Source organism: Choloepus didactylus, chromosome 8 (genome assembly GCF_015220235.1).
Source record: "Choloepus didactylus isolate mChoDid1 chromosome 8, mChoDid1.pri, whole genome shotgun sequence".
In the NCBI taxonomy this organism is placed as follows: Eukaryota; Metazoa; Chordata; class Mammalia; order Pilosa; family Megalonychidae; genus Choloepus; species Choloepus didactylus.
The window spans coordinates 72,120,069-72,133,251 of NC_051314.1; the positions used below are offsets into that span (position 1 = coordinate 72,120,069).

The 13,183-nt window shown below is 35.5% G+C and overlaps 1 pseudogene; it reads right to left on the bottom strand.

Annotated features, from left to right (window-relative positions):
* Positions 1–9,754: 9,754 nt before the first annotated feature.
* LOC119543526 lies at positions 9,755–10,325 on the bottom strand (annotated as a pseudogene).
* Between the last annotated feature and the right edge of the window lie 2,858 nt (positions 10,326–13,183).

A 13,183-nucleotide genomic window follows, 5' to 3' on the forward strand; every position in this document is an offset into this window, starting at 1 on the left:
CTTAAAAGCTAAAACTGAATATTTGGATTTTTCACAGTAAATTTGGAGTATCCATATAAAAAATAACAATTTTACCATTTATTAAGTGCCAGGGATGTGCTAGGCATTGAATTAGGCACTTGGTATACATGTATGTGTACAGACACACACACCACACACACACACACACACACACACACACACACACACACACACCAGCACTCTGGGCTGCTAATTCCCACCTCACATATATCCTCAAAGGTAGGTTTTTAAATCACCTACACTACTCCTTTTAAATAACCTAAATTTAAATTTAAATACAGACATTTTAAATGTATTAAATACAGGCCATTTATGAAATCATTCATAGTAAAGAGATTGTCTAAAAACAGTTGTTTTTCTTTTACCTCCAAACCACAATGACCATGTCCAGTGTGAAAAAATGTAGTTGTCACTGGTTGACAGAGGCATTCCACTCCTGACCACCGCTTTTCAGCATCTAAAGTCCTGGAACATTTTCTTCCCATAATGAGCTAATTGAACTTCTTCAACCCTGTCATTACATCCACAGTAATTACGAAAAACTAATATTCTTGTTCATCATACTACTCTGTTTCAACGTCAAGATCAATGGTGTCAACTGAGGCATCTTGGAATTAGGTTTCTAAGATGCATTTGAAGTTTACTTGAAAATGCACTCTACCTTTGGCTCGGTTAAAGTGATATTCTGCTCAGCTTTGGTTTTATTACTGACTTCTATATACCACCCTTAAAAAGAAATGGAAAGGCAAAGTCACCAATGACAAGCAACAAGACATGTTCATGGGAATGGGGTTGCTTAGGTTTACATCCATGTCATTCCACTTTGCTCTTTTGTTTTTTTATTAAAAAGCTCTATTTAATCTATAGCCTCAGAAAAGTCTTTAAACAGCATCATTTCATAACCATACATAAAAGGTTTCTAGTTAAAAGCATTTGAATGAGATGTTCTGCACACTAGGCTGAATTCCTACTAATTCCCACCAGATAACTAAAAATAACTTGCTTTCTCTAGATAATTCTGCCTGCTAATTATCCATTCAATTCAAATTAAGAACAGCCAAGACCTATATAAAAGGGGGTCAACTCAAAGTGACTTCTTTCTTTAAAATGGTACTAAAAACTACTCTTCCTCGTGCACGTTTGGGCAAAGTCAATAAATAATTATTGGACACATGGGCAAATCACATTTTAAAGAATCATTAAATGTAATATTCATTACAATATGGTCAAAGTAATATTTCAACAATTAAAAGGTGATTGTTATTTGCAACTGTCTCAACTATGTGTTGAATATTTATTTTATTATATGAGCTAGTGTTTCTTCCATCTTTATTCTTGTTCATGTCCATAGTTACCTAAAAATGTTTCTTTATAAAGTACTTAGCAACTCTCCAGACAGATTTAAACCATATGTTTTGTAATTTCTGCCATTTGAAGCAATATTCAGGAGACTGATGACAGGACTGGTGTCCTTCAGATTCTCACTGTGACTCAGAATCATCTCTTTCTTCCTTTGTTGTATCTATTTTCTCATCTGTAAACTGAGAGGGCAGAGATTGGCATTGTCTAAGATTGCATCTAACTCTAACAATAACTGTTTCTAAATTTCTATCTTTTTAAAATCCTTTCAAACTTTCAAAGAATAGATAACTTTGAAATAATTGAAAGTGTATTCAAGGAATATTAATTAAAAATAGGTAGTTATGCATGTTGCATATGTAATAACCCAGAGCCTTGGCAAGATTTTAGATAAACTCCAATTATGGGCTCAAATATTATCAGCCTGTATCTTGTAAATACTAGAAATATTATAACTCCTAGTTAGGATGACAAATTTGTTATTTTGGCTATTCAAGGTTAGAGAACATGTGATATATACCCTTTCTTCATGATACTTAACAGTAATTTATAAATTGAGGGTTCGCAATAACTACATCAAGAAACATTTTCATAGTTTTTTATTATGAAAGTCTACAAAATTATAGCCACCCCCTTCAAATTTTGTGATGTATTACTTTGCTTTCCCTGTCAGCAATTGGGATGAGCCAATCCAATGACAGAGGAATAGACAACAGGCTTCCAGAGAAAAACTTGTACCTGAGAGTCATGCTTAGTAAAGAAAAGATACATCAAATTTGTTGAATTTGTGGGCTTATAAAAATCAACTCCAAAACATCATACTATGTTATTGAGAATGCACTGTAACCTACTTAAATCTTGTCCTTATAGGCTGTTTGGCTAGGTATAACTTATAACAAGTATTTAAAGTAATTTTGAATTAACTTCCGTTTGAGACAAATTTCACATTGTAGTTAAATTATTTTACTTTAAAGTAAAGTATGAGGCTTTAGTGTTACCAAAATTCTGAGTTTATATTCTGTTGATTTAGAATCCACAGTAAATGGTTTCTTGCTTGTAAGAGCCTGTATGTTAATACAAAGGACAAATATTGATTTAGAGAGAATTACTAAAAGCCTATATGAGGAAACTGAGACAAGCCTGAAGGACGCTGAATGTTGCCTACAAACTGGCTCGGTGCATTATTTATGTAACAAAGACAGGAGACTATATCCATAAAATAGTGAAAGAACACGGATAGGAAAATCATAATGCACTGATCTTAAGTACAATTCAATAAATGTAATGCTTTTTAGTGTTTTGAACTTCACCTCACATTGCTTGTTCTTTAAACAATGGTCAGAGTTATGTTTTAAGAGCGGAAGATGAAAGAAGCTAGCTACCAGGCAAAAGAGAAGAGATTCAAAGAGCAAGGAAACAGACAATAGCCACTTCAGATGGGGAATGATGTGACTGGAGTGCTCTTAAATATTAGTGAGAAGACAAATGAGAACGGAGAATAAATGAGACCGATGGTTTTCTTTTTACATTTTTTTAAAGTCACTAATGTCTTCACCTTCTTGTATTTTATAGACCTGATGGGTATCTTTCATCTCTTAGTTTCTCAGGTCTCTTTCCAAATTTCTCTTTCTCTTACCTTAAGAAAAAGACTTTTTCTTTGTCTCACTACACATTAAGTTAATTAAAGTTATTTTTGGTTTACATCTATGTATATTTTGCTATGTCAACATGGCATCAAAAACTAGCACTATAACCTATTGCGATATTTGGGAAGCCAATGATCACTCAACATCACTGTACTTTTTGTTCTCTTCAAATTAACTGAATCAAATGGTTGTTTAGATGTGACATAAATTCAACCGAAGATAAGGGTTCATTAAAACAATTAAGAAACTTGTTTTTCTACCCATTATGCCTTTCTATAATTTATGTATATGGCCCTAATTCTTTTTGAATTGATGTATGCATTTCAATGATCATTTGAAAACTGAAAAAATAAATTGATAAAGCAGAAAAATGATCATGGTGATGAAACAGATTTCATAAAAATTAATTAGCTCTGGCACCAAGAAAAATTACAAATAACTTGTTTCTGTTTTAACACAATTCCATGTGCAGCTTTTATCATTATTTAAAACTGAGCAGATTGTGTTTGGATAAATGTTTCTGCCAAATGAGATACCAATAGAATTTCCTTCCAAAAGAAATTGTTCAGTGGGAAACTGAGACATTGGGATAAAAAAGAACTCTCAATAACTAATTCGACAAAGTCTTTCTCAATTTATGCATTTCATATTATTTTATACCTGAGGCAATTTAATAAATTAAAAGTCATAGAATTTTACATGAAGAGAATTTGAGATCATTTTGTACAACATCTCCAACACTTAAACTTAATCTCTAACATTGATGATTTCTATGCCTTGTCTCAGTTCCTGGAAACTTACCATTTACCAAATAGCCTCATCATTTGAGAAGGCCAGTGATGTTTATGTTAGCCTTTTATCTATCTTTCTTGCGTTTGTACTTGTTGGTTTTAGTTTTACCCACAGAAATCAAACATAAGGCACATCTAATTCTTACTCTGTATAGTAAACATTTAAAGAGACTTTAAAAGAGACCATATGATGAACAAATACAATTAAGAGATAAAGTATCTACCATATAAAAATATGTTTCCTTATTCTTGGACATTTTTGGTTTTTAATAATCTAACATTTTTAAAGTGTGATCCAAGACCCATGGACCCCTGAAACATTTTCAGAGTTCTTTGAGATCCTTTCTCACAGTGTTCATATTTGTACTAATGATGCAAAAGCAATGGTTGAGAAAACTGCTGGCACCTAGGCATGGATCAAGACAGAGGACACCAAATTTAGTTGTAGTCATTTTATTATTCACTGTCATACATTCTCCATTAAAAAACAAAGACAGAAAGAAAAAAAAGTCAATTTCACTTAAGAATAATCTTAATGAAGAAATAGGCTCATTAATGTTATCACCTTGTGAACATGTCTTTGTTAATACTATGTGTGATGAAATGCAAGGTAGGCATAAAGTACTTCCAAAGAACTTGGCAATTGATTTGTGAACTCAACTAGCCACTTTCTTTTTACAACACCATTCTTAACTGACTGACAAACTATTCTCCTTCAGAACTGCCTGGACATTTTCTCAAAAATGAAAAAAGTGAGCCTGTTATTTAAAAGAAACAAATGTTAGTATTTGTTGCCAATAACATAATTTCAGCTTTCAGATGAAAATTCTAAACTTGTGGTGATGGTTCAAAGCTTTGTATACATCCAAGAAAAACATTTTCTTAAATCTAATCCACTCCAGTGGATGTAAACTCACTGTAAGTAGGACCTTTTGATGAGGCCACATCATTAGGGTGTGACCCACCTGATTCAGAATGGCTCTTAATCTTATTACTGGAGTTCTTTATAAACAGAATAAATACAGAGAGAGACAGAGAGAGCCATGGTAGCAAGAAGGTGAAGCCAATGAAACCTGGAAGAGAAGGAGGAAACCAGCAGGCGCAGAGGAGCCAAGGATCATTGGCAGCCAGTCTTTGGGAAGAAAGCATTGCCTTGATGATGCCTGGATTTGGACAATTTCTAAGCTTCAAGGTGTAAGCCAATAAATCCCCAGTGGTTAAGCTGAACCATTTAATGGTATTTTACTGTAAGCAGGCTAGAAAACTAAAAGAGATTTTGGTACCAGGAGAGGGGCGCTATTATTGCAAATACCAAAAAAGTGGAAACAGTTTTGGAATTGTGTAATTGGTAGAGACTGGAAGAATGGTGAGTTACTTGATAGAAAAGGCCTGGATGGCTTTGAAGAGACTGCTGGTAGAAATATGGATACTAAAGCTACTTCCTATGAGCCCTCGGACAGAAATGATGAACATGCTACTGGAAACTGGGGGAAAGGTGATCCTTGTTTTAAAGTGGCAGAGAACCCAGAAAAATTGAGTTCTGATTTTGGATGGAAGGCAGAATTTGAAAGTGAAGTACCTGGATATTTCGCTGAAAGAGATTTCCAAGTTAAATGTAGAAAGTGCAACCTGGTTTCCCCTTGCAGCTTATAGTAAAATACAAGAGGAAAGGGATAAGCTGAGAACTGAACTTCTGGGCACAAAGAAATCAGAAATTGATGTTTTGAAAAATTCTAAGGCTCCAGAAAGCAAGTCCTCAGAGACCTGTGCTCCTTGTGAGGACTTAACTGTACATGGATCCAGTCAGTCATTTCAGTTAAGTCAGGATTGGAGGTGCAGTAGTTATCCAGGAAGGATCTGTGGAAAGTCCACTGTCTGATGGTTGGACCCCTGTGTACTGCAAGCAAAACAACAATTTTTTTGTGTGTGAGAGATTTGTATGAAAGGAACTAATGCTACCCTGGATTAAAAGGGAAGATTGAAGGAAACATCTCTTCAAGGGCAGTATTATGGAAGCTGAGATCTGGACTGAAGACATCTTTGTGGGCCAAAAGCGCAGGCCCTCGGAGGTGAGTGGAAGGTTGAGTCTACCCTGGTGATTGGAGAGGGCAGGATTTCTACCCTGTTGTTCAGGAAAAGTGCTACCACCCCAAATTTCTCAGAGCCCCAATTTCTTAGATTGTGGAGAGTCTGGCCACATCCACCCTGATGCTTGATGAAGATGGAGCCTAGATTCTGGCCACGATCTAACGGCTTGAAAAGGGTGGAACTTTCACCCCAGTGTTTAGGGAGAGCATGGACACTGTGCAAGCACTTGGAAGGGATGGGGCTGCTGCTCCATCAGCAGAGGGCAAAACATCATTCCATAGGTGACTCTCAGAACTTAAAATCTAATGGAGTATGCCCTGCAAGGTTTTAATATTGTTTGGGACCCATGATTCAAGTAATTATATTACTTGAATCCTTTCAATTTCTCGCTATGGTAATACAAATATTTATCCTCTGTCTGTTCCTCCTTTGTATATTCGAAGTAGATAACTTGTTCTCTAGGTTTCACAGGTTCACAGATGGAGAGGAATTGTGCCACAGGACAGATCAACTATAACCAATTTTGATGAGACTGTACTTGGCATTGTTTCCGAAATGACTTAAGGCTTTTGGGACATTGTGATGGAACGTATGTATTTTGTATAGAGAAAGGACATGTATTTTGGGGTCAGGGGTAGAGAGTGGTGGTTTGAAGCTTCATGTATCCCAGAAAAACACATTCTCAAATCTAATCCATTCCTGTGGATGTAAACCCATTGTAGGTAGGACCTTCTGATGGGGCCACATGAATTAAGGTGTGACCCACCTCATTCAGGATGGGTCTTAATTATATTACTTGAATCCTTTATAAATGGAATGAGTACACACAGAGAGAGAAAACCACAGAAGCAAGTAGCTGAAATCAAAAAAACCTGGAAGAGAAGGAAGAAATCAGCAGACACTGCCACATGCCTTGTCATGTGGCAGAGGAGCCAAGGATTGCCAGCAGCCAGTCTTTAGGAAGAAAGCATTGCCTTGGTAATGCCTGGATTTTACATTTTCTCAACCTCAAGCCATAAGCTAATAAATTCCCATTGTATAAGCTGAGCTATTTCATGGTACTTCTACTTTAAGTAGCCTAGGAAACTAAAACATTTATACTTGTCATCATGAACTTCATAGCTTTCCATATTTAAAGATTTTTCTGAAGAGATTGGTATAACATATTGAACCAATATTTTCCAAATGACCAACGACTGACGCTACAAAATCATACATGGACAAAAGATCCATTGAAGTGCAAAATAGATCAATGAATGCTAATGCAAAAATATATGAAAAGTTCATTGATTTGGGTTCAGATTAATAAGAAACTCTCCTTATTGATTTTTGGTGTAGTATCAAAGGAGACTATCCACAACTGTCTGAAAAGGCTATTGAAGCACTCCTTCATTTTCCAACTTCATATCTGTGTGAAACCTTATTTGCTCCATATGCTTCAACGAAACTACTATATTATAAAAGGTTGAACATATAAGGAGATATAAAAATCCAGCTATCTTCTATTAAAGACAGACTTTAAAGAGATTTGTAAAATGTGAAACAATGCCAGTCTTCTAAGTATTTTTTTATTTTGAAAATACATTTTTCATAAAAATATGTTTTGTGTTGACACATAATGGGTTTGTTATTGCTATTTTATGTGAATTGATAAATATTTTTAAAAATTTCTAATATGGTAAATATTGATTGATATAACTACATAAACTAAAACCCTTTGGGATTGTTCCAATTTGCTAATGCTGCCTTTTTTGCAAAACACCAGAAATGGACTGGCTTTTATAAAGGGAGTTTATTTGGTTACACAGTTACAGTCTTAAGGCCATAAAGTGTCCAAGGTAATGCATCAACAATTGGGTACCTTCACTGGATGATGGCCAATGGCATCTGGAAAACCTCTGTTACCTGGGAAGGCACGTGGCTGGCATCTGCTCCAAGTTCTGGTTTCAAAATAGCTTTCTCCCAGGATGTTCCTCTCTAGGCCAAAGCTCCCCTTCAAAATGTCACTCTCAGTTGCTCTTGGGACATTTGTCCTCTCTTAACTTCTCCGGAGCAAGAGTCTGCTTTCAACGGCCGTCTTCAAACTGTCTCTCATCTGCAGCTACTATCTCAGATTCTGTGCATTCTTCAAAGCACCCCTCTTGGCTGTAGCAAGCTTGCTCCTTCTGTCTGAGCTTATATAGTGCTCCAGTAAACTAATCAAGGCACATGCTGAATGGGTGGGGCCATGCCTCCAAGAAATTATCCAATGAAAGATCTCACCCACAGCTGAGTGATCACATCTCCATGGAAACATCCAATCAAAAGTCCCCAACCCAATCAACCCAATACATTCCCTGCCCACACAAGACTGCATCAAAGATAATGGTGTTTTGGGGGACACAATACATCCAAACCAGCACAGGGTTCCTCAGTAATTTTTAAAGTTCAAAAAGATGGAGAGGTACTGATCTAAACTTGCTTTCCTCTCCATATTCATCTGATGCCATAACTTCAATCACACTACTATTCAGCTATACTAAGTTATTTTAGTTCCTTGAAATTGCCATCCTGGCCTCTTCTTTATTCTGGAATACCTTCATTCTCTCTCCCTCTCTCTTTTTTTTCCCCTAACCTCCTCTTTTCCTTCAGATCCTAAGAGATTATTCTAATAACTGTTCTCTTTTATCTTATTACTGCATCATCTTCATCACTTGTGAGAGTGACTATCACACTTTATTATAAATATATTAAATTGTCTCCATGCTGTATGTTTCACTTGTTCATCAATGAACCCCAAGTCTGAAAATAACAAGTATTTGTTGTACATTTTGTCCTAGGCATTGCTTGACATGTTGCATATATTATTTCATTTAATCCTCACAGCAATCTTATTAGACAAGTGTTTGTGTTCTACTTTTAATGATAAAGAAACTGGGCCTCGGAGAGGTTAATAAGAAGCCCAAATCATATTGTCAGAAAAAAGCAAAACTAAGACTCAATCTGCATTCATCCATTATATTAAATGCGCCTCAGTTGCTGTCACCTACTAAGCATTCTGTCAGCATTTGCTGAATTGAATAAAATTGTATTTCAAAGACGTTGTCTGTCCTTGTTTAATTTCCTGGATAGTATAACGTTATATAAAATTCTTTCAATGGTATCATTTAACTAAAGAATTTCCACTATTAAATAGGAAAAATGAAGCCTATGGGCCCAAGAAATTTAGAATATTTATGTATACTCTGTTTTATGGTGTTGGTAAAATATTACCTAGCTTCAAAACTGACAAAAAAGATTGAAATAATGAATTTTGGGGGATGTTTTCTGGGATGGTATTTAGAAAAGAGTATCAAACACATATTCACTTTTATTGTTCCTGGATTCTCCTAATACCACAAGTAGAACTGTGAAACACATCATAAATTTATTTCAATCTCATTCTAAAGGACAGTTCTCAAATAAATGAGTGTGAAATCTACCAACCATAAACTAAATTAGAAAATAATGAATTTGAAAGTCTGGCATTAGCTATTCTATTAGGATTAAAATAGCCAGCTCTAAATAAGATAGCTGCTCATTTGATGTCCTGGATTCAGCTTTCTTTGATGGTCCAAACACTATTTATTTATTTTTGTTTTTTAAATCCCTTTATTCCTGTTCCATCCTTTTGTCTGAACTTTATTCATATAACGTCTGCCCTCTTTTGTGAAAGATTATACATTATTATACAGTCACCCAAGACAAACCCTCTTCTCCCTCACCAGCATTCCCTGACCTCTAGTCAGAAGGTACTAACAAGACACCTTCCTAAATCTCTCTGGAACTGATCTCTTCTCCATTAGAGTCCCGTTTTTCAAGTCCATTTCTTCACAAGTCTGGTATATGAGATTTTAATCATTCTGCTGCACTTTACTCTTCTTCAGTCAGTGGTTAAAGAGGAATTGCGAGTTCAGAGGTAAATCCACACATCTATGGCCAGTTGATTTTCCATAAGGGTGCCAAGTCCATTCAACAGGGAAATAATAGTCTCTTCAACAAATGGTGCTGTGTCATTTGGATTACAAGCCCATTCCTGACCAGAACCAATGTTGGTTAAAGGAAAATCCATTCTCTTTGCCAATCGGGTACCCCTGGAGCAGAAGAAGGGGCCAGTTTCACCTCATACATGTGGCTCCAGGCCTGTTTGCTTTTGCAGTTCTTGTATCATGGTTATAGTCTTATTCAAAATAGGACAAACGTGGCTCTTAGTCTCTTTCTGCTCAGCAGCAGCTGGTTTCAAGCGTACATGCAAAGTCTGATATCAAAACTTTATCGCTGACAATTCTTTTAGGAGAATAATTGGATTTTTCTCGCCTATTGAATCAGGATGATTAGTCTTGATTTCATATTCCAGCCTGTATTGAATGTAATCCAGACCAGAGTCAGCTTTCTGGAACATCTCCGGCTATTTCCCTCAAGAGTTTCCCAGATGTAACCTCCTCTCCCGCGGCAGTTAAAAGGCCCAAACACTATTTAACTTTTCAAATTGAAACTTAAAGAAACCTATAATCTGATATGTATTCTTTTCCATGGTCCCTGGTATAAATTCATTTTGCTGCACATCCATTATATTTTCAGCATCACTATGATCTGGAAATGAAAGGGGATGAAATTTAAGTTACATAAAAGTAACCAAACATAAAGGCAAGTTTATTGGATGAAAGACTTGTGGTCTAGAGATAGATACTATATTGAAATGCAGATATGTTCTAGGGTACTAGAGTAGGGATTCTGTGTAGAACTGATGGACAAAGAAACATCATTCAATTCCACATTTGCATGTGGCCACTTACAGCATAATGAGGCTGAAACAGTTACCTAGACAATCCCTTCCAATCCAAGTTCTCTTAAACTGTATATTGTAACAGCTCTTAAAATTTAAATACAAGACAGAATATGAGACATGGAAGGAAGAAATGACAATAAAGTGTACATTAACTGATTATCTCTGTGGAAAAATAGGGCTTCATCCCACCAGAGAAACTATGAGAAATCATATAGAATAAACCTAAGACTTGAACACTCTCCATCCCCACGGGATAAAGATGCTGGCTGAAATATACAATTCATTCCTTGTTTTAGAGGAACACTACTATCTCGAAATTTCAGGTTGCTGGCAGCATACCTGAGCAGCCTTCTGAAGCTAAGGAGAAAGCCATGAGGTAACAAAGCAAAGAGATGTCACTGCCTAATTGATGTGGCATTAGGGCCTCGTGAATGAACTGTGTATCACACCTAAGCTCAATTCAGGTAGGCCAAGGGGATCTAGCATAGTACATCACAAGCATAGTTCATCAGTCATAATGTTTGGATCTGCATGCCAAATTAGGGCCACCATGTTGCTGACTCTTCAAGGTGGTACTGGTTGCAATCTCTAAAGATAAGATTTGTTAACAGGTGCATTAAAAAAACAAACTAAAGTCCCAATTTGCAGCTTGTCCCAAAACTATAATTGTTATTCATCACTCCTCCATCTATCCATTTTAAATTTCCTTCACCCTTAGCCAGACACTTCAGCCGGTATAAGTTGTTTGTCTGGTGTGGTCACTCAGACCTTCATCCTTGGGGCATCTGAGTTCTTGGTGTCCTTGGCTTTATCAGGTTAGATTACAGCAATTGTCCATTCACTATTGTCACTAGTCATGAAAGTGTCATGAGATGTCCAGTAAAAACTCAAAGTTTCAAACATACTGTCCCAGTTATGTAGTGCTAACCAAAGCTTCTCATGAGAAGTAGGGTTAATCATCTCCATTGGAATAGTAAATCCTTTCTTCACCTGTTCATCCACGTGCATGAGGACTCAGGACCCCAAAGTGATCAGTAATCAGGCATAATTTTACGTTTAATGGAACCCTTACTGAGTTGCCTAATGGAAGCATAACTGACAACCAGGACTTCCACTCCAGCAGAGCCTAGGGTTGCACTGGCAGAAAGCTCAAATTCTGCACGGTCTCTGAGAGTAATGGTGGGAGGATGAATCCTAATTCTACTTCTTGTTTTGGTTATCTATTTCCTTTAGCTATTTTGGAAGTGTGGCATATGTCTGCTTTGGTATAATAACTGTCTGGTACATCTATACATTTAATTTGATTCTCTGAATGACTTTGTAAGTTATATAGGGCAAATATTAAATTCTTAATTTAAATTGAAGTTTAGAAAAATACATTATTTCCTCAAGGGCTCACAGTGGTGGAACCAGGAGTAGAATCCAGATCTCTTAATCCCCATTCCCATAATGTTTCCATTATATCTCACCATTTCTATAGCAGAATTAAATGAATGGTAAACATTTAATATATCTACCCCAGTCTGGCTCCACCATGACTAAAATTTTTAATTTAGGAGCTCCAATTCCCTGTCACCTCTTACCTACCACAAAACACCATACACTACAAGGGTTGAACAATAGCACAAATGACTACTAAAAAACTAATTTTAAAAATGTTTTAATATTGGAGATTCAGATGCTTTCATTAAGTAATCTTCTCTTTTCATCTTCAAATTATCCATAAAATTAAACATTCAAATTTCATTTAATTTCTAAAGCAATCATAGAAAGAATAAAACTGAAAATATAATATTCCAAATTCTACTTTTTTATTTTAGCAATTAAATTAAATATGAATAAAAAATGACTTTATAAACAAAAGGCAATGAAATAAGGATTTACTCAAGACTTATTTGACCTTTACATTGAAAGGATAATTTCTAAAAGCAGTTACATTTCCTCTACTTTCTAAACATTGAAAATTAAAATGACTCTTTTTACCTTAACTAGACTATTCAAAGTAAGCCAAAGATCTCTACTCAAAAAAAAAGATTTAAGTTCATTTATATATTAAAAATTCAATTACAAACTAAATTCAGAACTATTCTCCAGAAAGTAATGAAGATTCAGTGTTATTTGAACAATAAAGCTGTATTTATACATGTCAAGTACTCTTCAATATTTTAAGCATAAAGTTGTCTTAAATTCTTTCTATCAACCACTATCATTTTCTGGAGAAGTGCTTTCTTATGTATAAATTTTCAAAATATTTTAATCACCAATCAGTGGAAATATTTCAATGATATTACTTACATTCTTTTTCACCATTCACTGCTGAAAGGGGAAGTAAAATAATATGAACCAAATAGGAAATTACTATCACCAACAGATAGTACATATGCATCTGGGAGTTACACACATGGAGCCCACAAGAAGATGGAAAGAAATTTCCCCTTTATTGCAATAAGAAACTTTACTTTGAAAAACCT